Source organism: Triturus cristatus, chromosome 9 (genome assembly GCF_964204655.1).
Source record: "Triturus cristatus chromosome 9, aTriCri1.1, whole genome shotgun sequence".
Classification (NCBI taxonomy): domain Eukaryota; kingdom Metazoa; phylum Chordata; class Amphibia; order Caudata; family Salamandridae; genus Triturus; species Triturus cristatus.
Window position 1 is genome coordinate 204,053,893 of NC_140592.1, and position 24,602 is coordinate 204,078,494.

A 24,602-nucleotide genomic window follows, 5' to 3' on the forward strand; every position below is an offset into this window, starting at 1 on the left:
CTGCCACTCTATCACAAGGATGATGTCATAAGTGATGTCATGTGAGGTTTAAAAATAAATAAATATTACATGTTTTTAATGATTTTTTTTAAATATTTGTAATTTTTTTTAATTCTATTTTGTTTTTTGTTTTTTATATTTTTGAAACAATATTGTTAATATTTGATTATTGGTTTAAAAAAAATATATAATAATAATTTGGGAAGTCGCGCACCCAATGCGTACCGTTGTCGAACAATACACGGAACCTAGCTGCCAATTTACCACTATTGTTCAGGATCCGTGTAGGGTGTGCGATGAATACGTATTTACCTGCACGATTGCTATGCGATCCATAAGCGACTTCAAGCGCATACGTGACGCGTACCTTGTATGTTACGTGATGCTTGCACGCTTCCACGTGACGTCATATACGTATTTGGCACTGTGGGTGCGCGATTCCCGCGAAATATTTTAAATGTCAAAAAAGATATATATATATGTATTTAATATAAATATTAAGGCAAGACATAATCTAAGCTACTCATAAAAGTTATGTATTTTTACTTTTAATAAATTTATATAACTTTTAAATGCAATTTTGCGAAGTCGTGCTCGGTGCATGCTGCCTATGCGCAGGGTGCGCAGATCCCATGTGACCTGAAAAAATGAGATTTGATTGGTTCATTAGACTTCCTATTCTAACTATTTAAAGACCCCACCCATTTCAATCATTCTTCTTAGACCTTCTTTGGAGGAGCATCTCTGTGCTAAGAAGAACTTTTTTGGGGCTAAGTAGACACTTAGTTCAAACTTTTTGAGACAAACAATGGCTTCAGGGCAGAAGTCATCACCCCCATCTGAACATTCATCAGAAGGTGAATTTTTGGCTGAACCACCATGCCCAGAAAGATATACTTCTGTTGTGTGGACATTCTTTACGTTCCCAGAGGGACAAACGAAGACAAATGCCGCCAAAGTGACATGTAAAATATGTCAGAGAGTGCTGTCTCGTGGAGATCCCACAAAGAAGTACTCATGTGGTACATCCAGTATGATGAAGCATCTAAAAACTTTGCATCCAGTGAACCTGGCACGTGAAGAGTGCTGAAGAATGCGAGTTCTTCCAGCACCTTCAGCACCTTCACAACCAAGTACGTCCTCAATTCGCAACACTGAAAGTGCACTGCTTGAAGTGCAACAAACTCTTATGCTATGGAGAACAGTCTATTGATTTAATTTGCCGGTTGCAAGAGAACCATCGTTGTTAGAGTTTTTATTTATTTTTTTCCCCTGAAGGTCATTGTTTTGTTCCTCCAGTTCTGTTTTTTTCATTTTTGAAGAAAAACCAAAAAAATCTAAAAATTGTTCAGAAAAAAGAAAAATATATATATAAAACAAAAAAGAAGGAAAAAAAAGTTCTTGTCAGAACTAACTTCACTGGTTTAAAAAAGAGCTATATTTGTATGATAGTGTGTTAAAGTTTAGATGAATGTATGTGTAGTGCATAATTGACTGAACAAATGCATTAGTAGTGTATGGTGAATGTATAAGTGCAGAACTATGAGTAAGTGCTGCAGCATCACACAGTAAGCTCTTTAACTGCAGTGTGCTGTGGTACTTCCGAAGCACAGGGATGCAACATATGTACATAAATATGTTGCAAGTCTATGCTTCTCTCTGCACGGCTGCTTACACTGCAGCCATGTGGTGACACAGGCACCCTTGCACCATGGTGCAAGGATATCTGTGTCATGTGGAGTTTGTTTTTGTGAAGGAAGACACACCTTCCTGCACAAAAACAATCAGTAAAGGCATTTTTCTCCTTCAATGTATGCTGAGCATTGTAGCATATATTGAAAGATATAAAATGTGGAGAAATGAAAACAATTATCCTTGTTGTGCCTTGCTACACCAATTGGAGGATGGTGCACCATTCACACACATGTCCACATTTATGATTTCTGATAAATCTGGAGATGTGTCTTGTTCTATGAGTGTTCTGTGCAATCACGCACAGCAACACTTATAGAACGCCCTTTCAACGCAAAGTGTTGTGTATGATGAGGTGGTATTTACATGGAGACGAAAAGGTACACAGAGTGCCTTTTCCTATCCTTGTAAATATGAAAGAGTGTATTGCTCTATAACTATGTTACAAAAAGTGACATATTTCTGTTTGGAAAATTGCTTGCGAATGATAGGCGGTAAGCACAGAGTTTTGTCTGCAAAGATGCTCAAAGAAGAATGATTGAAATGACTGTGGTCCTTCAATAGGTACAATGGGAAATAATATGAACCAATCAAATCTGTTTTTTTGCAGGTCACATGATATCCTATGACAGGGAGATTCCAAAACTACATAGGTATAAACAGGGTGTTTTGAAAAATGTATTCAAACTTTGTAGCTTCTTGCAGATCTGCCCATTGTGCATATTAATACTTATTTAAACTTACCTTCACAGTAATAGAAATAAAAAATGGTACACATTTTTTTCAGATGTTTTTTGTAAGGTAAATTGGTATCTGTGAAAGAAAAGAAAAAATAGTTATAACATGTAATAATACATTTTTAACAACACATCATAATTTAAACAAAGTAATTTGTTTGCCTTTTTTGCTGTTCTCAGAATATATTGAATTTCACTAGAAATAGTGATTTCAATCGTACTCATCACATAACAGTGGGCAAAAAAAAACAATCAAAAAGATTGTTTAAAAAAAAACAACAATCTATCCTCAATAAAATACCAGAAAATACAAATCACACATATATAAAATGCTTACTGCTTAAAGCTGTCGCTTTAAAATATAAACAGAGACAATGTGTAAGAAAACGTCCATAATTCAAACATATACCTTTCCTTGAGGCCAAATGGTATTTTTGCACTCTTTTTTATGTAAATTGTCCAATGGTAATCATATTAAATTATAATAATAAATTCCTCAGAGGCTGAATTATCTTCCTAAAACTTTGGCTTTAAAAATATTAGGTAGGAATTTGGTAATTCACTAGGCAAACGTTGTTTGAAAACCAACTGGGCATCATTACAAAGTGTCCAGCCTTTGTCACATTTTAGATAGGCAGTGTAATGTCCAGATGTAGTGGAAGGACCATCATGGGAAATTATTGCAACTGCTAAAAATGTCCTTCCTGATATTGATAGGTGAGTTGCTACAAAATGTTTTAATAAAGTGTCCAATTTTCTTCCATCAGGTGTACAATGTTGCATCATTAAAATTATATATTGTCCATATCTTTGTAAAAATAATGTTGATAACATTGCTGATTTACATTGGCTACACACCATGTTTTGATTTGCAGCTTTAACTAATTTATTGAAAGACACTGATTTACAGTCTGGTAATGTTAAATATAGAAATCTTTCAGTGTCTACATTAGTGCTAGATGTATTCATACAATTTTCACAATGATGTTCCCATTTATAACAAAGGCCAAAAATATTTTCTATTTCTACACCGTCATTTTCTAAAACGGTAAGTATATACATTAGAAATTCCTGAGCATCTTGTTGGAAATTTTGCGTAAATTGTGTAGAACCAGAACGTACATCCAAAAGATTACGAACATTAGAAACAGTTTGTATTTTACTTGTATCAGTTCTCAATTTTTCATAAACAGAATGCAACAAGGAACACAATCTTTTTTCCCGATTCTCCATAATTTGCTGTTGCAAACCTTCAAGATAAAAAACAACATTGACCACTACATTAGCATAGCAGTTGACACCTGAACTATTTTCAAACTGATAACCAACAATCTCTTCAACAGTGTCCTTTTTCTTTTTGCTTGCAATGACAACATTATCTTGTTTTTTCCCTTCTGTACACCTTCAGTACAGATTTTTTCATACCTTCTTTTTCGACCAACCACACACTTTTCAAATATAGGATATTGACCTAAATTGGGAGCATACGCTCTTCTTAACCTATTATACTCATTTACACAGTTTGCATCTGCAGTAACCTTTGTGTCATCAAAATCAATCAAAAACAAACCAGATAATGTTCTGACTCGCGACAAAGCAACATATGCCATACCCTCTTTAAACAAGGTAGATCCAATGTTCACCAATGCACTAAACTTAATCCTTGAGATTTATGAATAGTCACTGCGTATGCCAGAGAAAATGGAAATTGTTTCCTACGGACATATAAATCTTTAACAAGCAAAACTGAACAACAACAACCAATTTCTTTAACTTCTTCAATCTGATCAAATTTAATTTTGAAAAATTAAATTCCATCTTTTTTCTGATAATTAACAAAATCCACAACTTTACCCATTGCTCCATTAACTAAACTTTTTTCTACATCTAAATTACGCATTAAAATTACCCGACAGCATATAGATTCTTTTCTAAATCAGACGTTGTAGATATCTTTTTTTCTAAAGAATCCAATTTTGTTTTCAATTTTCCTGTCAAAATAATAGTGATTCCTTCATGCTCTATTTTATCGATGGCTTCCATTTTTATAATTTCTTCATTTTCCAGTTTCAATAGTTCTTCATTGAATATAGAACACTCACGCAGTGTTGGCATTAATCAGATCACAGATTTAATTTCTGCAATTTTCATGTATATTTTCTCAGGAACTACATTTTCATTTGGAAACAAATTGGAAAGTAATCGACTCTGCAAAGCTTGTTTGCCATTTTCTGTCAGAAATCCAATTCTTATAGCTTGAAGAATATTTCCATATGCAGCATCATGTGCCTGTCGCATATTTTTAGTCAGTTCTTTGTATTCAAAATATGACCAAATGTTCACGTTTCCTGCACTACCCAGAGACTTTCTGGTGTCTTCATGGGCAAGTGTTTTAAATACTGGTTGTCCTTTTACAGCAGTCAGTTGCAGTAGATCTCCAAAAATTATGACATGTTTTCCTCCAAATAACACGTCATACTCTGTTTTAAGAATTTGCTGCATTCTTAAATGCACAAAGGCAAGCATTAAGTTTGAGACAATGCTTACCTCATCAATAATGAGAAGTTTCATTCTCTTCAGGACTCTTGAAACTTCACAACAAGCTTCTCCAGATAGCTCACGGTATTCCAATTTGTTCTCATGCTCTACTGGTAGCATTAGTAAACAATGTAAAGTAATTCCTTTAATGTTGGAGCAGTGACAACACAAGACAAATGCGACTCAGTTGTTTTCTGTAGATAAGTTATAATTACTTTACTTTAATTAAGAAACTTTTTCCTGTTCCAGCTTGTCCACTCACATACATTCGGATAGGTTGAAATGATGTGCATGAGCACTCTTTCTTTTCATGAAGTAATCCATGGTCAATCTGTTGTCTCACTTGCTGATATATTTGTTTCTGTTCAACATTTAGTTGTTCTTCCAAGTTTGCTAAGTCCATTACATCTTCTTGACCATGATGCATTGCTATTTCCACCTCATTCATGGCAATTGCTGCTTCATTTTCAACAATTGGTTGTCCTAGTGGATCTTGACTCAGTGCAGCAGAACGTTGACTGTCTTTAGAACTGTCTCTAGCAATCTCAGCTGCAATTGTAGCTTCTTGATCAATTTCATCATTCAACATTTTCACATAATTTGCAAAAGCACTGCATTGTATGCTATCTTTACAAGCATTAAATGAATCTTCATAGCTCTGAAAATCTCAAGTAATTTCAGTTCTGAACGCCACGGTTTGAACAGTTGCAAAAGGGCTAAATAGTAAAATTCCCTTTTATCAGCAATGTCGCAACTCAGCTTCCTGTGATTAATCAAATTTCCTTTCCTTTGTTTCACCAAACATCCTTCGTAACCAATGACTTCATATTTTCCATCATTGATGTTCTCTATAGTATTCCAGTGTTCTCAAGATGATGACTTCTGTTTGGGTAATATGTGTCCAACATATTCGTTTTCAAAATATCTGTACTTTCTGGTTCTTTTTCTGCTAAATATTCAATTTCTTGAACAGATTTCAGTACCCGATTTCGCATTTCTGCAAGACCTAGACTCACCCAAATGATTCTTCTACTTTTGGAGTATAGACTCGCAGATGATAACCGATCTGAGCATTCATATGCTCCAATTTCTCGATGTGATAACATCTTCAAATTGAAACTGTATAATTTCTTACTTAGAGTCTTCTCCTGAGAAATCTCTTCCCGCATTCCTTTCAATTCCGTCTTTTCTGATTTAGTAATGTAGGATGTTACATATCGAGCAACAGCAATGGAATTGTCCGCAACATACTGAATATCCATGTTAGCATTCCACATGGATAAAATAACTGAATTGTAGTCATTTATGTATTTTGACTCTTCGCTTCTTCTTAACTTGTAGGTATTTTTCGGAGACTTTCTTATGATGGTATGTCGCATAGCTGACATAAAACTGTTCACTCTTCCTTTGGATAATACAGGACATGGAAATGCAAAACGACATTTGGTATAGAACTTATCCTTAGACTTGTACTTTCGTCAACAGTATTTTCCACATCTATGGCTTTGGAATCGTAAGACTTGTTGTTTTAAGTTTTTATCTTCTCTGCTTTTGGGTACACAGCACATGTGGCATATTCTTCAATGAAAGACAAAACAGTATCATCTGAATCTGTTCCAAATTTGGGGGCGTCCTTGATCCATAACAACATATGTATATGAGGAGCACCTCTTCCTTGATTCTCCTTTCTCCAAAAGAAATCCACAACTTCTCCAAGAGGAGGAATATTTTTATTGCAGATAAAAGACATCATAGCTTCAAATCTATGATTGAAATATCTGCATACATTAACAGGATCCAAAGAGCACAATTCTCCAGGTGTCTTGTATTCAATATTTTTTATATTGGAATTTGCCTCTCAAAGAAATTCAAGTAAATCATCCCAAGAGTACTCAGCACAGCTTAGGGTAAGGAACCATGTAGGAGTTCCTAAGTTCCGTCGCATACATTTCAGTTCTCTATGACGACGGTACCAATATTCATTAGTCCCACGCTGACATGGCATCAAATTAATCAACTGAAATTCTAAATGATCATCTCTCTGATGCACTTTATTCATAAAATCCTTTGCAGATACATTTTGCAGACGCACTCCAGTTTTTAAAATGTGATTTACTGCATATGAAAGTCCAGACAAGTCACTTTCAAACAGAAGATGAAACATATAAGTGATACATTGTCGAAATCTTGGATCTTCTGCATATAATCTTGTTGTCCGCATTCAGATGCAGGAATCTGCACAAGACGTTCATCATATCATCCACCTTTTCCTGTTGGAAACAACTGCGGGAAACAGCGAGCTTCCAAGCTCTCGTCCCATACACTCATGGGACTTCTTTTTGCTTTTTTCATTTGGAATAACTCAATCGTATTCCCCATCACTTCTTTGGAATGAAGTGGATGTACACTGTAATGTTCATAGATTTCTTCACATCTAGAAATGTCCACTTTTTCAATTTGTCCACTTGACGTTTCAGTATCTTCTGCTAAATCTATTTATTCGTCTCCTACAAACACATTTCTATAGTACTCATTATTTTTTATCAGATACAATGTTGCCTTTTGCACTTTTCTAACATCCACTAACTCTTGCCAGATTTTCTTATCTTTAGTAGGAACACCATTAACTAGAATAACTAATGGTTCATTTTCTGCACGGTCTACACCAATAGCTTCAATGATTTTCTTTAACTCTAATGGTAAATACACAACTCTTCCTTTTAATCCTCTTTGTAAATCTGAAGGAGGCAATTTACCTGTTTTAGGCTCCATACGAACAATAGCCTGAAACGAGTGCACACATACTCATAGGTATTTAAATCTATCAGCTCTGGAGGAATAGCAACCAACTCTAGATTATTACGAACAGCTCTAGCAGGCATTTTATTCTCATCTAATTTGTTATAACAATATTTGCAAATACGCTGGTCAGAACCCAAATCAAAACGATCCTCTACCAAAAAATAAGTTGCAAATTCCTTCCACTTATCATTATTTTCCGTTTCACTTTTTAAATACAGATTGACACTCCTAGTCTGATTTTTATAGTGAGTTCACCGACAACAAATACAAGAAAAATGTGGTCTTTCACCAGAAATCACCTTAAACTTGGTGATTTGTTCTTCAATTTTTTTTGTAATCATGGGTTCTACATTGTCTTCAACATTTTGTTCTATTAATGTATCAGTTTCTGCACTCTCTTGTTGAGGACCAAAGTAACAAAACTCAATATCATCACAAACCTTCTTCACATCTGATACTGACCCACGCAAAAGAGCACTGTTCAACTCATTTAACTTTAGTGCTGGACTTTTTGCATAATACAATCTTCTCACTAACTTTCGCATTTGAGTATGATGTACTGCCAACATCCTGAAATGGTGAAAAACACTTTGACAAACTTTCCTAGAAAGACAAGCCAGAGAATGACCTTGCAAACCAATATTTTTTCTCACTCTGCAAGGGTCTAGTCCTTGCAACACCTTAATCTTTTGTTTAACAGTTTTTTTACTATATGCTCTTAAGAAATTGCATAATTTATCAATCAATCAATCAGGACATTTATAGAGCGCACTACTTACCCGTTGGGTCTCAAGGCGCTTAGGGGGGGGGGGGGTGCCGTTACTGCTCGAACAGCCAGGTCTTGAGCTTCTTCCTGAAGGAGAGGTGGTCTTGGGTCAGGCGCAGGTCGGCCGGGAGGGAGTTCCAGGTCTTGGCGGCCAGGTAGGAGAAGGACCTTCCTCCTGTTGTCGCTCTACGGATGCGTGGGACGGTGGCGAGGGCGCGGCTGGCTGAACGGAGGTGGCGTTTGGGAGCGTAGAAGTTGATTCGGTTGTTGAGGTAGCTCGGGCCTTGGTCGTGTAGGGCTTTGTGTGCGTGGGTGAGGAGACGGAAGGTGATTCTTTTGTTGACGGGGAGCCAATGCAGGTCTCTCAGGTGTCCGGAGATGTGGCTGTTTCGTGGGATGTTGAGGATGAGTCTGGCTGAGGCATTCTGGATCCGCTGGAGTCTCTTCTGGAGCTTGGCGGTGGTTCCGGCGTAGAGGGCGTTGCCGTAGTCCAGTCGGCTGGTGACGAGGGCCTGGGTGACGGTCTTCCTGGTCTCCGTGGGGATCCACCAGAAGATCTTCCGTAGCATGCGCAGGATGTTGAAGCACGCCGAGGAGACGGCGTTGACTTGTCTGGTCATGGAGAGGGAGGAGTCCAGGATGAAGCCCAGGTTGCGTGCGTGGTTTGTCGGTTTGGGTGCGGTGCCCAGGGCGGGGGGCCACCAGGAGTCGTCCCAGGCGGTGGGTGTGGAGCCCAGGATGAGGACCTCCGTCTTGTCTGAGTTCAGTTTCAGGCGGCTGGTCATCATCCACTCGGCTACCTCCTTCATCCCTTCGTGCAGGTTGGCTCTGGCAGCGGCGGGGTCGTTGGTCAGGGAGAGGATCAGCTGGGTGTCGTCGGCGTAGGAGATTATGTTGAGGTTGTGTTGGTGTGCGATGGCCGCGAGGGGGCTCATGTAGACGTTGAAGAGGGTAGGGCTCAGCGAGGATCCTTGAGGGACGCCGCAGATGACTTCGGTGGCCTCTGACTTGTATGGTGGCAGGCGGACTCTCTGTGTTCTTCCGTCGAGGAAGGAGACGATCCATTCCAGTGCCTTCTCCTGGACTCCGACGTTGCTGAGGCGTTGCACTAGGGTGCGGTGGCAGACAGTGTCGAAGGCCGCGGAGAGGTCTAGGAGGATGAGGGCCGCTGTTTCTCCGTTGTCCATCAGGGCTCGGATGTCGTCGGTGGCGGCGATGCGGGCGGTCTCGGTGCTGTGGTTGGCTCGGAAGCCGGAATGCGATGGGTCGAGGGATCCGTTCGTCTCGAGGAAGGCGGCCAGCTGTTTGTTGACGGTCTTCTCGATGACTTTGGCTGGAAACGGGAGTAGCGAGATGGGGCGGTAGTTCTTGAGTTCGGTGGGGTCTGCTGTAGGTTTCTTGAGTAGAGCGCTGAGTTCGGCGTGCTTCCAGCTCTCGGGGAAGGTGGCGGTGTCGAAGGAGGTGGTGATAATGTCCCGCAGGTGGGGTGCGATGACAGTGTCGGCCTTGTTGAAGACGTGGTGAGGGCAGGGGTCAGTCGGAGATCCGGAGTGGACGGAGTTCATCATGCGGACGGTGTCTTCGGTGCTGATCGGAGTCCAGGCGCGGAGGGTGGTGGTGGGGGGCGTTGGTTCAGTCGTGACGTGCGTCGGATGGGTGCTGAAGACTTTTTGCATAATACAATCTTCTCACTAACTTTCGCATTTGAGTATGATGTACTGCCAACATCCTGAAATGGTGAAAAACACTTTGACAAACTTTCCTAGAAAGACAAGCCAGAGAATGACCTTGCAAACCAATATTTTTTCTCACTCTGCAAGGGTCTAGTCCTTGCAACACCTTAATCTTTTGTTTAACACTTTTTTTACTATATGCTCTTAAGAAATTGCATAATTTATCAATCAATCAATCAATCAATCAGGACATTTATAGAGCGCACTACTTACCCGTTGGGTCTCAAGGCGCTTAGGGGGGGGGGGGTGCCGTTACTGCTCGAACAGCCAGGTCTTGAGCTTCTTCCTGAAGGAGAGGTGGTCTTGGGTCAGGCGCAGGTCGGCCGGGAGGGAGTTCCAGGTCTTGGCGGCCAGGTAGGAGAAGGACCTTCCTCCTGTTGTCGCTCTACGGATGCATGGGACGGTGGCGAGGGCGCGGCTGGCTGAACGGAGGTGGCGTTTGGGAGCGTAGAAGTTGATTCGGTTGTTGAGGTAGCTCGGGCCTTGGTCGTGTAGGGCTTTGTGTGCGTGGGTGAGGAGACGGAAGGTGATTCTTTTGTTGACGGGGAGCCAATGCAGGTCTCTCAGGTGTCCGGAGATGTGGCTGTTTCGTGGGATGTTGAGGATGAGTCTGGCTGAGGCATTCTGGATCCGCTGGAGTCTCTTCTGGAGCTTGGCGGTGGTTCCGGCGTAGAGGGCGTTGCCGTAGTCCAGTCGGCTGGTGACGAGGGCCTGGGTGACGGTCTTCCTGGTCTCCGTGGGGATCCACCAGAAGATCTTCCGTAGCATGCGCAGGATGTTGAAGCACGCCGAGGAGACGGCGTTGACTTGTCTGGTCATGGAGAGGGAGGAGTCCAGGATGAAGCCCAGGTTGCGTGCGTGGTTTGTCGGTTTAGGTGCGGTGCCCAGGGCGGGGGGCCACCAGGAGTCGTCCCAGGCGGTGGGTGTGGAGCCCAGGATGAGGACCTCCGTCTTGTCTGAGTTCAGTTTCAGGCGGCTGGTCATCATCCACTCGGCTACCTCCTTCATCCCTTCGTGCAGGTTGGCTCTGGCAGCGGCGGGGTCGTTGGTCAGGGAGAGGATCAGCTGGGTGTCGTCGGCGTAGGAGATTATGTTGAGGTTGTGTTGGTGTGCGATGGCCGCGAGGGGGCTCATGTAGACGTTGAAGAGGGTAGGGCTCAGCGAGGATCCTTGAGGGACGCCGCAGATGACTTCGGTGGCCTCTGACTTGTATGGTGGCAGGCGGACTCTCTGTGTTCTTCCGTCGAGGAAGGAGACGATCCATTCCAGTGCCTTCTCCTGGACTCCGACGTTGCTGAGGCGTTGCACTAGGGTGCGGTGGCAGACAGTGTCGAAGGCCGCGGAGAGGTCTAGGAGGATGAGGGCCGCTGTTTCTCCGTTGTCCATCAGGGCTCGGATGTCGTCGGTGGCGGCGATGCGGGCGGTCTCGGTGCTGTGGTTGGCTCGGAAGCCGGAATGCGATGGGTCGAGGGATCCGTTCGTCTCGAGGAAGGCGGCCAGCTGTTTGTTGACGGTCTTCTCGATGACTTTGGCTGGAAACGGGAGTAGCGAGATGGGGCGGTAGTTCTTGAGTTCGGTGGGGTCTGCTGTAGGTTTCTTGAGTAGAGCGCTGAGTTCGGCGTGCTTCCAGCTCTCGGGGAAGGTGGCGGTGTCGAAGGAGGTGGTGATAATGTCCCGCAGGTGGGGTGCGATGACAGTGTCGGCCTTGTTGAAGACGTGGTGAGGGCAGGGGTCAGTCGGAGATCCGGAGTGGACGGAGTTCATCATGCGGACGGTGTCTTCGGTGCTGATCGGAGTCCAGGCGCGGAGGGTGGTGGTGGGGGACGTTGGTTCAGTCGTGACGTGCGTCGGATGGGTGCTGAAGACTTTTTGCATAATACAATCTTCTCACTAACTTTCGCATTTGAGTATGATGTACTGCCAACATCCTGAAATGGTGAAAAACACTTTGACAAACTTTCCTAGAAAGACAAGCCAGAGAATGACCTTGCAAACCAATATTTTTTCTCACTCTGCAAGGGTCTAGTCCTTGCAACACCTTAATCTTTTGTTTAACACTTTTTTTACTATATGCTCTTAAGAAATTGCATAATTTATCAATCAATCAATCAATCAATCAGGACATTTATAGAGCGCACTACTTACCCGTTGGGTCTCAAGGCGCTTAGGGGGGGGGGGGTGCCGTTACTGCTCGAACAGCCAGGTCTTGAGCTTCTTCCTGAAGGAGAGGTGGTCTTGGGTCAGGCGCAGGTCGGCCGGGAGGGAGTTCCAGGTCTTGGCGGCCAGGTAGGAGAAGGACCTTCCTCCTGTTGTCGCTCTACGGATGCATGGGACGGTGGCGAGGGCGCGGCTGGCTGAACGGAGGTGGCGTTTGGGAGCGTAGAAGTTGATTCGGTTGTTGAGGTAGCTCGGGCCTTGGTCGTGTAGGGCTTTGTGTGCGTGGGTGAGGAGACGGAAGGTGATTCTTTTGTTGACGGGGAGCCAATGCAGGTCTCTCAGGTGTCCGGAGATGTGGCTGTTTCGTGGGATGTTGAGGATGAGTCTGGCTGAGGCATTCTGGATCCGCTGGAGTCTCTTCTGGAGCTTGGCGGTGGTTCCGGCGTAGAGGGCGTTGCCGTAGTCCAGTCGGCTGGTGACGAGGGCCTGGGTGACGGTCTTCCTGGTCTCCGTGGGGATCCACCAGAAGATCTTCCGTAGCATGCGCAGGATGTTGAAGCACGCCGAGGAGACGGCGTTGACTTGTCTGGTCATGGAGAGGGAGGAGTCCAGGATGAAGCCCAGGTTGCGTGCGTGGTTTGTCGGTTTAGGTGCGGTGCCCAGGGCGGGGGGCCACCAGGAGTCGTCCCAGGCGGTGGGTGTGGAGCCCAGGATGAGGACCTCCGTCTTGTCTGAGTTCAGTTTCAGGCGGCTGGTCATCATCCACTCGGCTACCTCCTTCATCCCTTCGTGCAGGTTGGCTCTGGCAGCGGCGGGGTCGTTGGTCAGGGAGAGGATCAGCTGGGTGTCGTCGGCGTAGGAGATTATGTTGAGGTTGTGTTGGTGTGCGATGGCCGCGAGGGGGCTCATGTAGACGTTGAAGAGGGTAGGGCTCAGCGAGGATCCTTGAGGGACGCCGCAGATGACTTCGGTGGCCTCTGACTTGTATGGTGGCAGGCGGACTCTCTGTGTTCTTCCGTCGAGGAAGGAGACGATCCATTCCAGTGCCTTCTCCTGGACTCCGACGTTGCTGAGGCGTTGCACTAGGGTGCGGTGGCAGACAGTGTCGAAGGCCGCGGAGAGGTCTAGGAGGATGAGGGCCGCTGTTTCTCCGTTGTCCATCAGGGCTCGGATGTCGTCGGTGGCGGCGATGCGGGCGGTCTCGGTGCTGTGGTTGGCTCGGAAGCCGGAATGCGATGGGTCGAGGGATCCGTTCGTCTCGAGGAAGGCGGCCAGCTGTTTGTTGACGGTCTTCTCGATGACTTTGGCTGGAAACGGGAGTAGCGAGATGGGGCGGTAGTTCTTGAGTTCGGTGGGGTCTGCTGTAGGTTTCTTGAGTAGAGCGCTGAGTTCGGCGTGCTTCCAGCTCTCGGGGAAGGTGGCGGTGTCGAAGGAGGTGGTGATAATGTCCCGCAGGTGGGGTGCGATGACAGTGTCGGCCTTGTTGAAGACGTGGTGAGGGCAGGGGTCAGTCGGAGATCCGGAGTGGACGGAGTTCATCATGCGGACGGTGTCTTCGGTGCTGATCGGAGTCCAGGCGCGGAGGGTGGTGGTGGGGGGCGTTGGTGCAGTCGTGACGTGCGTCGGATGGGTGCTGAAGCTGTTGTGTATGTCCGCGATCTTGTTGTGGAAGTAGGAGGCGAGGGAGTTGCAGAGGTCTTGCGAAGGGGTGATGTCGTTGTTTCCGGCGTTGGGGTTGGAGAGCTCTTTCACGATGTTGAAGAGTTCCTTGCAGTTGTGTGCGTTGTTGTCCAGCCGGTCCTTGAATACAGTTTTCTTGGCGGCGCGGATCAGTTGGTGGTGCTTCCGGGTGGCGAGTTTGAGGGCGGTCATGTTGTCTGGTGTAGGTTCCTTTCTCCAGACTTTCTCGAGGGCTTGGCAGTTCTTCTTGGAGCTCTTGAGTTCGTCAGTGAACCATGGGGCTTTCTTGCTGCCGGGTCTGCTGGGCGGGGTCCTCAGAGGGGCGAGTTCGTCCGCGCAGTTGCTGATCCACTTCGTGAGGTTGTCGGCGGCCTGGCTGGGGTTTGCTGAGCTGGCAGGAGGGTGCTGGCTCAGGGAAGCGGCGAGCTGGTCGGCTGTGATCTTGTTCCAGTTTCTTCTAGCAGCCTGTTGCTGGTGGTGGTGGGTCGTCGTTCTTCTGAAGGTGAAGTGGACGCAGCTGTGGTCCGTCCAGTGGAGTTCTGTGGCGTGGCTGAAGGCGATGTCTTTGCTGGATGAGAAGACGGCGTTGAGTGTGTGTCCGGCGAGGTGGGTGGGGGTGTTCACCAGTTGCTTGAGTCCAAGGTTGGCGAGGTTGGCGAGCAGGGTGCTGGTGTTGTGGTCGTTGTTGCTCTCCAGGTGGAAGTTGAGGTCCCCCAGGAGGATGTAGTCAGCGGAGGGGAGGGCATGCGGGCTGACGAAGTCGGCGATGTCCTCGCTGAATTGAGTGCGTGGTCCCGGAGGTCGGTAGATCAGGGTGCCTCTGAGGGTGGTCTTCGGGTCGGTGTGGATCTGGAAGTGCAGGTGTTCGGCGGTTGTGAGGGTGTTGTCGGTGCTAGTCGTGATTCGGATGGTGTTCTTGTGGATGATGGCGATGCCTCCTCCCATCTGGTTGGCGGTGCAGTCCCTCCGGGTGATCTTGTAGCCCTCTGGGATGGCGATGGCGATGTCGGGCGCTGAAGAGGCGTTCATCCAGGTCTCCGTGATGAAGGCAACGTCAGGGGATGTGGCGTCTAGGAGGTTCCAGAGTTCGATGGCGTGTCTGTGGACGGAGCGGGTGTTGAGCAGGATGCACCTGAGGTGGTTGCTGCTGGTGTTCGGCTTGGCAGGTGCTGGTGCCGGGCAGGTCCAGATGCAGGTGAACTTGCAGGCGTGGCAGCTGAAGGGTCCGTGGGTGTGCTTCGGAGTAGCTCGGTAGCATCCCTGGGTCCCGCCGGTGTTGAGTGCGATGAGTGTTGCGGCGTCGTAGGACTGTCGGGTCGTCTTCCGTCGGTGGGGTCCAGGGGTCCTGGCACTGGGCGCGGTCCAGGCGCGGACGGGCGTAGACGGGCTTGCCTTTGGCGCGCCTTCGGCGCACAATCGGCGCGCCCGCTGCGCGTGACCGCTGCGCGTTCGCACGGTTGCCATATATGGCGAAGTGCGCGGGGGGGCGGAGCAGCTGGGAGGCGGGAGCGGGGAGGGTACAGAAGGCAAAAAGGGGCGGGGTTAGCAGCGGTGGCGGGAAGCGGGGAGGGAGGACGAACAGCAGCAAATAAACCGGCAAAGCAGGAAGGAAATTACAATAACTAGAAAACAGGCAATACAAAAAGACAAAAGCAATTTAAACACAGCAAAAACAACAGGGGCAGGACAGGCGAGCACGGACCACGCCGCTCGGGGGCAGGGGGCGTGGTCACGCGGCGGCAGCGAGGCAGTCAGGCAGGGAAGGCACACGCAGCAGCTGGTGGCCGTGCGGCGCGGGGGTGTCCTAGAACTAGGTCACACTCACCTGCGTCGCACGGTCGCCATATATGGCCAAGTGCGCGGGGGGGCGGAGCAGCTGGGAGGCGGGAGCGGGGAGGGTACAGAAGGCAAAAAGGGGCGGGGTTAGCGGCGGTGGCGGGAAGCGGGGAGGGAGGACGAATGGCAGCAAATAAACCGGCAAAACAGGAAGGAAATTACAATAACTAGAAAACAGGCAATACAAAAAGACAAAAGCAATTTAAACACAGCAAAAACAACAGGGGCAGGACAGGCGAGCACGGACCACGCCGCTCGGGGGCAGGGGGCGTGGTCACGCGGCGGCAGCGAGGCAGTCAGGCAGGGCAGGCACACGCAGCAGCTGGTGGCCGTGCGGCGCGGGGGTGTCCTAGAACTAGGTCACACTCACCTGCGTCGCACGGTCGCCATATATGGCCAAGTGCGCGGGGGGCGGAGCAGCTGGGAGGCGGGAGCGGGGAGGGTACAGAAGGCAAAAAGGGGCGGGGTTAGCGGCGGTGGCGGGAAGCGGGGAGGGAGGACGAACGGCAGCAAATAACCCGGCAAAACAGGAAGGAAATTACAATAACTAGAAAACAGGCAATACAAAAAGACAAAAGCAATTTAAACACAGCAAAAACAACAGGGGCAGGACAGGCGAGCACGGACCACGCCGCATACTACTGCAATCCCAAGTGTACACTGGGTCTTTAGGACGTCTCCCTAGGACTTCATCAGCTATCACTTCTTCTGCATTTCTGGGAACCATTTTCTCTTTGTCAATTGGACAACTATTTCTAACCTCATAAGCTCCACCACTGGTGTCAATTGCATGCAATAAATGATTGCTCTGTAAATAACTCTCTTCAATAAAGAAAGGCTCTGAACTTGAACTTTTGTTTCCATTCACCCAAAAAAAATCACAAAAATTTGTTCTGTTAATCACTCTTTTCCTCTTACTTTTGGCCTTCATTAAATGGATTGGTTTATCTAGTGATCGAATTCTGTTTAGTACAAAAATGAATAGTTTCCTTTTTACTTCAAAAGCCTTTTCAACAATGGTTTCAATATGCTTCTTATTTTTATAAAATAGAGCTCTCTTTTTATATGTCTTCATATCTTTCAGCAAATTATGTACTACTCTCTTGTAAAATAATTTTTTGCATATTTCTTTATACTACTTTTGCCTTCTTTTACCATACTTCGTGTCCTTTAACTGTCCATTTGCTTTTTTTCTTTTCCTATCATTTTGAGTATTTTTTCTAGTTGAAGCATTCTCAGTGGTTTCAGCATTCTGTACATTCTGTCTGGTCCTACAAACATTTTTTATAAATTGCTTTGTGATCTTACCAGAAGATTTTTTCTTTTTAGCCACATTATGTTGTTTATCCAATACTTGTGGTTGATTTTTCTTCAAGTAACTGTCCTTTTCTTTTTCTTACTTTGTCCGGCATGATTACTTTATTTTAATGGTGATAAGCAGTATCTGTAAAAATTAATCATAAATAAATGTATATGAATAGCTTTATAAATTATACTTTTTCTATTACCATACAAACACATTTTATATAAATACGGACTAAGAAATTAGAGGCCTGAAGCACAAGTGTAAAAGTGATTAGACCACTACATGCATTATGCATAGCAGTTTGAAGCACTCCATGTCCTAAAGCCTGTCTCACAGCATGAGTACATGCATACTGACTGTATGATTACAGTACTATAAGGAGACACACTAGGTGAATTCATAATTGGTTGAGTTTTACTTTAGTGAATGTTTAACTACATGGTACTGAAAGAGTCACTATGGGATTGCAACAGCAGTCACACTGTGTTTGCTGGAGTGTATGTATAGTAACTGAGGAATTGTAGGCCTGAAGCACAAGTGGGACATTGGTTACACCACTACATGCATAGTGCATACTAGTTTGAAGCAGTTCATGCCCTAAAGCCTGCCTCACTTCATGAGTACATGCTTACTGACTGAATGATTATAGTACTATAAGGAGAGACACTGGGTGAATTCATAGTTGGTTGAGTTTTACTTTACTGAATGGATTACTACATGGTACTGAAAGAGTCACTATGGGGTTGCAACAGCAGTCACAGTGTGTTTGCTGGAGTGTATGCATAGTGACTGGGGAATTGTAGACCTGAAGCACAAGTGTGAAAATGGTTAGACCACTACATGCATAGTGGATAGTTATTTGAAGCAGTCCTTGTGCAAAGGCATGGTTCACTGCATGAGTACCTGGGTACTGACTGAAACATTAGAGTACTGCAAGGAGAGTGCCTGGATGAATCTTTTAGGTTTTTGGGTTTTGGTGCAGTGAATAGATTAGTACATGGTGCTGGATGAGTCACTGGAGGTGTGCAAGGGGAGTGACAGGGTGTTTATTGGAGTATATATATATACTGACTGGGCAATTGAAGGTGTGAAAGACAATTGTGTAGGTGGTTAGAGGCCTGCATGCATAGTGGATATACGTTTGAAGTAGTCCATGTACTAAGGCCGGGTTCACTACATAAGTATCTGGGTACTGACTGAATCATTAGAGTACTACAAGGAGAGTGCCTCAGTGAATTTATAAGTGGTTGGGTTTTGGCGCAGTGAATGGATTAGTACATGGTGCTGAATGCGGGTACTGGAGAAGTGTAAGGGGAGTGACAGGGTGTTTGCAGGAACTGTATGAATACTGACTGGGGTATTGAAGGTGTGAAAGAAAAGTGAGTAGGTGGTTAGAGGTCTGCATGCATAGTGGATAGACGTTTGAAGTAGTCCATGTGCTAAGGCCTGGTTCACTGCATGAGTACCTGGGTACTGACTGAAATATTAGAGTACTGCAAGGAGAGTGCCTGGATGAATCTTTTAAGTTTTTGGGTTTTGGTGCAGTGAATAGATTAGTACATGGTGCTGGATGAGTCACTGGAGGTGTGCAAGGGGAGTGACAGGGTGTTTATTGGAGTATATATATATACTGACTGGGCAATTGAAGGTGTGAAAGACAAGTGTGTAGGCGGTTAGAGGCCTGCATGCATAGTGGATAGACATTTGAAGCAGTCCATGTGCTAAGGCCTGGGTCTGTCAGGATAGGTCAAGGTTGTTTAGAACCTAAGCGATTGGGTCCTACATTCAAACCTAAGCAAGGTTATTCACTGTTGGACTCCCCCATTAATTGGTCTCAGTTAGTGGCGAGGCTAATTGCAAAATTATAAGTTAGAGAACATTAATCACCTCACACTGTTCCAACATGGCGGCCCTTGTTATTGGGTTAGCGCTCTAGTGTTTCACCCTTGTTTTGACAGCTCAGCTGTATCGAGCGCGCTCACCTGATTACCGGCGCACTTCAACTGAAGACCTTCGCCGGCTGCTACGCATTCTCATTCTCCTCAGAACGTGCCATTTTTTCCTGTTTGTTTCCAGACTCATTTGAATCTCCCAACTGTATTTCTGTGAGGTTCTAACGCTCGCATCATACAGCGAGGCCTTGGTGAGGTATTTTTTCTGTAATTCCTGAGAGAGAGAGTATCCGCTTCCCTCAACGCTCCAGTTTCCTGGGAATGTATCCTTTTATGTGAGGCAGCGCTCGTTAGTACATTATAGTTTGGTCAGATAAAACCTTCAGTGGGCAAACGATAGTCAGTCACTTGAGTTTTTTCTTCCAGTAAGACTATCAGTTGTTCCAGAATTATCGTTTCAGTGTTCCTACTTCTTTTTGGGAGCTTGTAATTTTTTCACTCAAAACTAAAGACTATTCTTTTGGAAACTCACTAGAGACATTTCTTTATGAGAAGATACTATTCATTAGCAGCAACTGAAATTCTTGAAGAAGACCTTTTACTTAAAATCTCCGGAGCACTCCTCATCTCTTGCAGTTGGGGTTTTACCAGCACTCAACTCAACAAGTAAGCAGGAATATATATATATATATATATTACCTACTGGCGGTCGCCAGTAGGTAGTTATAGTTAGGACCCCTTTTCCATAGGAAATCCGCAACATTCTATTTTGAATAACTTTGGCGCCGGTCGATGAATCCTCGCGAATTTCTCAAAATAGGTGGGGCGCTACGCTCCGCTCCTACCCTGAAAGTTTCGGGGGGATCCGTCAAGCGGGGGCTGAGATAAAAGGGGGGTCCCAAAACGCGTTTTTCCCATGCATTTTTCCATAGGACCTTTAGAACGAGCTACAGCCCGAACGGCTGAACAGAATTACTCGAAATTTGGCAGAGAGGTAGTCCCTAGGTCAAGGAAGTGCCTTTTGTAGGTTTGGTGTAAATCTGTTCAGTAGATTCTGAGAAAATAGCCTTTAAATCAATATATATATCTGAGCCCGCTTACGGTACGCTTACCGTACGCTTACCGTAAGCGTACGGTGGCATGCGCGAGCGCGATTCTGATTGGCTCTTAGATCTTAGTAAACATTCGAATCGGCCGAAACCAGGAAGCGGCGGCCGCCATTTTGTGTATTTCACTCTGAAAAAAAAGAGTGAAAACAAGAAAAGGGGGCAATGAGGAGAGTTACAGACCCCCTAACATTTGTAAGGGGGTCAAAGAAGGACAGAAAAGTACAAAAAAACATTTATTGATTTTTAAAAAAATCACGGGGTACGCGTACGGTAAGCTTACGGTAAGCGTACGGTAAAAAAAATAAAAAAAAATAAATGAAAAGCAGATTTAAGAGTTTAGATATTAGGGAGCTCTAAAAAGAGCTGTTGTGTTTATGAAGTCATTTTTTTAGTTGTACCTACAAGTAAGTACCGATGCAGAGTCTAAGGTTCAAAAGGAAGACTCTGTTCCCTTCATCATTGAAGTGCACACCATCTCCTCTATAAATGTCTTGCATGTCATAACGCAAGTTGTTGTGGTAAATGGCACCCATACCATAGTCACGGAGGAAAGCAGAAACAGATTTGTTGACGTGCTTTCTTGCTTTGTCAATCTGTGGACAGAAATGATTGGACCAGTTCCATTTTCGCCTTTGGCATATGTTGGAAAACACAAAGGCAGTTTTAGGGAAAAGTGAAAACAGTTGTGCAAAGGTGTCCTTCATAAGCATTTCCAGACCTACCCCAGTCAAAGTGCCTAGGTCATTGCCACCACAGTGCACTATTATGAGGTCAGGGTGTTGGATTTGCATGAAGGATTTCACCAATGGCATCAATTGGTGCCACTTTAACCCTCTCTGACCAATCCATTTAATGTCTACATTTGGCAAAGCAAGGTCTCTCACCATATCTGTTTTCTCTGCAAACTTTTCACTCCAGAAGACATAGCTGTGCCCTACAATCCACACTGTGAACATCTTCAAAGGAGATCTGGATGCACTCAGGAGGTGTCTTTCAGTAGAATGGCAATATGAAAAGAAAGACAGTTTGGAAATGGAGGCATACATATTTTTTTCAAAACAAAAAGAACTGATTGGCTGTTTCATACCATTCTAGAATAAAAACTAGGCTGTATGTGTAAATTAATAGAAGCATGTTTTGTATTGGTACAAAAAAATGTGTAACCAAAGAACAGTACTATGGATTTGCTGTTAGGTTTGAAAAGTCAAGCACTCTTGCTCTGTGGAATTGAAACATTGTTTGGCGAACTTCTGACCTAACTCAACACAGCAGTGTTCCATGAGCTGTTGCTATGGTAGCAGGCAGAAGTCAAGTTGGGGGAAGGGTACTAGGCAGAAGTCAAGTTGGGGGAAGGGTACTTTTGGAAAAGGGTTGGTTTTCAACCAATAGAAATGTGTGATTACATTTGAAAAAAAGGGGGAAGCACTGAGATTTGAAACTTACATGTATATGTGTGGAAAAATAGAGGGAAAGTTTGCCATTATCTGGTTCTGCTGAGAGGAGAGAGGTGAACACAACAGAGATCCTGGCTCTGATAATCTGCTGTTTGAGTGTCACATTTCTTTCACAACTAACTAATTTTAAAGGTGAGTTTACAGTTTGAGAGGGGATGTATGTGGTAACTTAAGAAATGAATAATAGAAATGGAAATTGTTTTTGTTGTAGTTGCGTTTATCATTTTCTGTTTTGGGAGAAATGTAAATGTGAGGAACATGTAAAATAATATGGAGTATGTTTTCACAATAAATTAAGGTGTACTGGAAAAAAAAATAATAGTTTAAGGGTTTGAGGTTGGACTCAGTAATGCAAATACATTCAGCATCACTAAGGCTGGTTGCCCTTGCTGGAGTGTAGGCAGTCACCGAGAATACACATGGTGGTGGTCTGAAAAAACAGTTTGGACATGTGCATTTAAAAAAATCAAAAAAAGTGGTTTCATAATGTGTCAGTCTGTAAAAGTGATTTTCACTTGCCCCGAAAAAAAAAGAGCAGTAAGTGTGCTTTTAAATTGGCAAAGAAATTTCGTTTTGGGACTAATGTGAAAACATGACTCTGTGTGCAGAGAGGAATTATAGGCAGAGATTTATTGCGTATTGCTCTGGTGATTTCACAGTTGCATTAGATGGAAAGGGGGAGCGAATTTTTGGGGGAAGAAGCAGACTCTTAGCACACACGCATGTGCTTGCCATGTATAATCATGCACAGTATTTACAAGCGAGTGGGGTTTTCAGGTTTCAGTCTGTTATGCAAATACATTCAGCATCACTAAGGCTGGTTGCCCTTGCTGGAGTGTAGGCAGTCACCGAGAATACACATGGTGGTGGTCTGAAAAAACAGTTTGGACATGTGCATTTAAATAAATCAAAAAAAGTGGTTTCATAATGTGTCAGTCTGTAAAAGTGATTTTCACTTGCCCCGAAAAAAAAAGAGCAGTAAGTGTGCTTTCAAATTGGCAAAGAAATTTCGTTTTGGGACTATTGTGAAAACATGACTCTGTGTGCAGAGAGGATTTATAGGCAGAGATTTATTGCGTATTGCTCTGGTGATTTCACAGTTGCATTAGATGGAAAGGGGGAGCGAATTTTTGGGGGAAGAAGCAGACTCTTAGCACACACCCATGTGCTTGCCATGTATAATCATGCACAGTATTTACAAGCGAGTGGGGTTTTCAGGTTTCAGTCTGTAATGCAAATACATTCAGCATCACTAAGGCTGGTTGCCCTTGCTGGAGTGTAGGCAGTCACCGAGAATACACAAGGTGGTGGTCTGAAAAAACAGTTTGGACATGTGCATTTAAATAAATCAAAAAAAGTGGTTTCATAATGTGTCAGTCTGTAAAAGTGATTTTCACTTGCCCCGAAAAAAAAAGAGCAGTAAGTGTGCTTTCAAATTGGCAAAGAAATTTCGTTTTGGGACTATTGTGAAAACATGACTCTGTGTGCAGAGAGGATTTATAGGCAGAGATTTATTGCGTATTGCTCTGGTGATTTCACAGTTGCATTAGATGGAAAGGGGGAGCGAATTTTTGGGGGAAGAAGCAGACTCTTAGCACACACCCATGTGCTTGCCATGTGTAATCATGCACAGTATTTACAAGCGAGTGGGGTTTTCAGGTTTCAGTCTGTAATGCAAATACATTCAGCATCACTAAGGCTGGTTGCCCTTGCTGGAGTGTAGGCAGTCACCGAGAATACACATGGTGGTGGTCTGAAAAAACAGTTTGGACATGTGCATTTAAATAAATCAAAAAAAGTGGTTTCATAATGTGTCAGTCTGTAAAAGTGATTTTCACTTGCCCCGAAAAAAAAAAGAGCAGTAAGTGTGCTTTCAAATTGGCAAAGAAATTTCGTTTTGGGACTAATGTGAAAACATGACTCTGTGTGCAGAGAGGAATTATAGGCAGAGATTTATTGCGTATTGCTCTGGTGATTTCACAGTTGCATTAGATGGAAAGGGGGAGCGAATTTTTGGGGGAAGAAGCAGACTCTTAGCACACACCCATGTGCTTGCCATGTATAATCATGCACAGTATTTACAAGCGAGTGGGGTTTTCAGGTTTCAGTCTGTAATGCAAATACATTCAGCATCACTAAGGCTGGTTGCCCTTGCTGGAGTGTAGGCAGTCACCGAGAATACACATGGTGGTGGTCTGAAAAAACAGTTTGGACATGTGCATTTAAATAAATCAAAAAAAGTGGTTTCATAATGTGTCAGTCTGTAAAAGTGATTTTCACTTGCCCCGAAAAAAAAAGAGCAGTAAGTGTGCTTTCAAATTGGCAAAGAAATTTCGTTTTGGGACTAATGTGAAAACATGACTCTGTGTGCAGAGAGGAATTATAGGCAGAGATTTATTGCGTATTGCTCTGGTGATTTCACAGTTGCATTAGATGGAAAGGGGGAGCGAATTTTTGGGGGAAGAAGCAGACTCTTAGCACACACCCATGTGCTTGCCATGTATAATCATGCACAGTATTTACAAGCGAGTGGGGTTTTCAGGTTTCAGTCTGTAATGCAAATACATTCAGCATCACTAAGGCTGGTTGCCCTTGCTGGAGTGTAAGCAGTCACCGAGAATGCACATGGTGGTGGTCTGAAAAAACAGAGATTTATTGCGTATTGCTCTGGTGATTTCACAGTTGCATTAGATGGAAAGGGGGAGCGAATTTTTGGGGGAAGAAGCAGACTCTTAGCACACACCCATGTGCGCAGAGATTTATTGCGTATTGCTCTGGTGATTTCACAGTTGCATTAGATGGAAAGGGGGAGCGAATTTTTGGGGGAAGAGGCAGACTCTTAGCACACACCCATGTGCTTGCCATGTATAATCATGCACAGTATTTACAAGCGAGTGGGG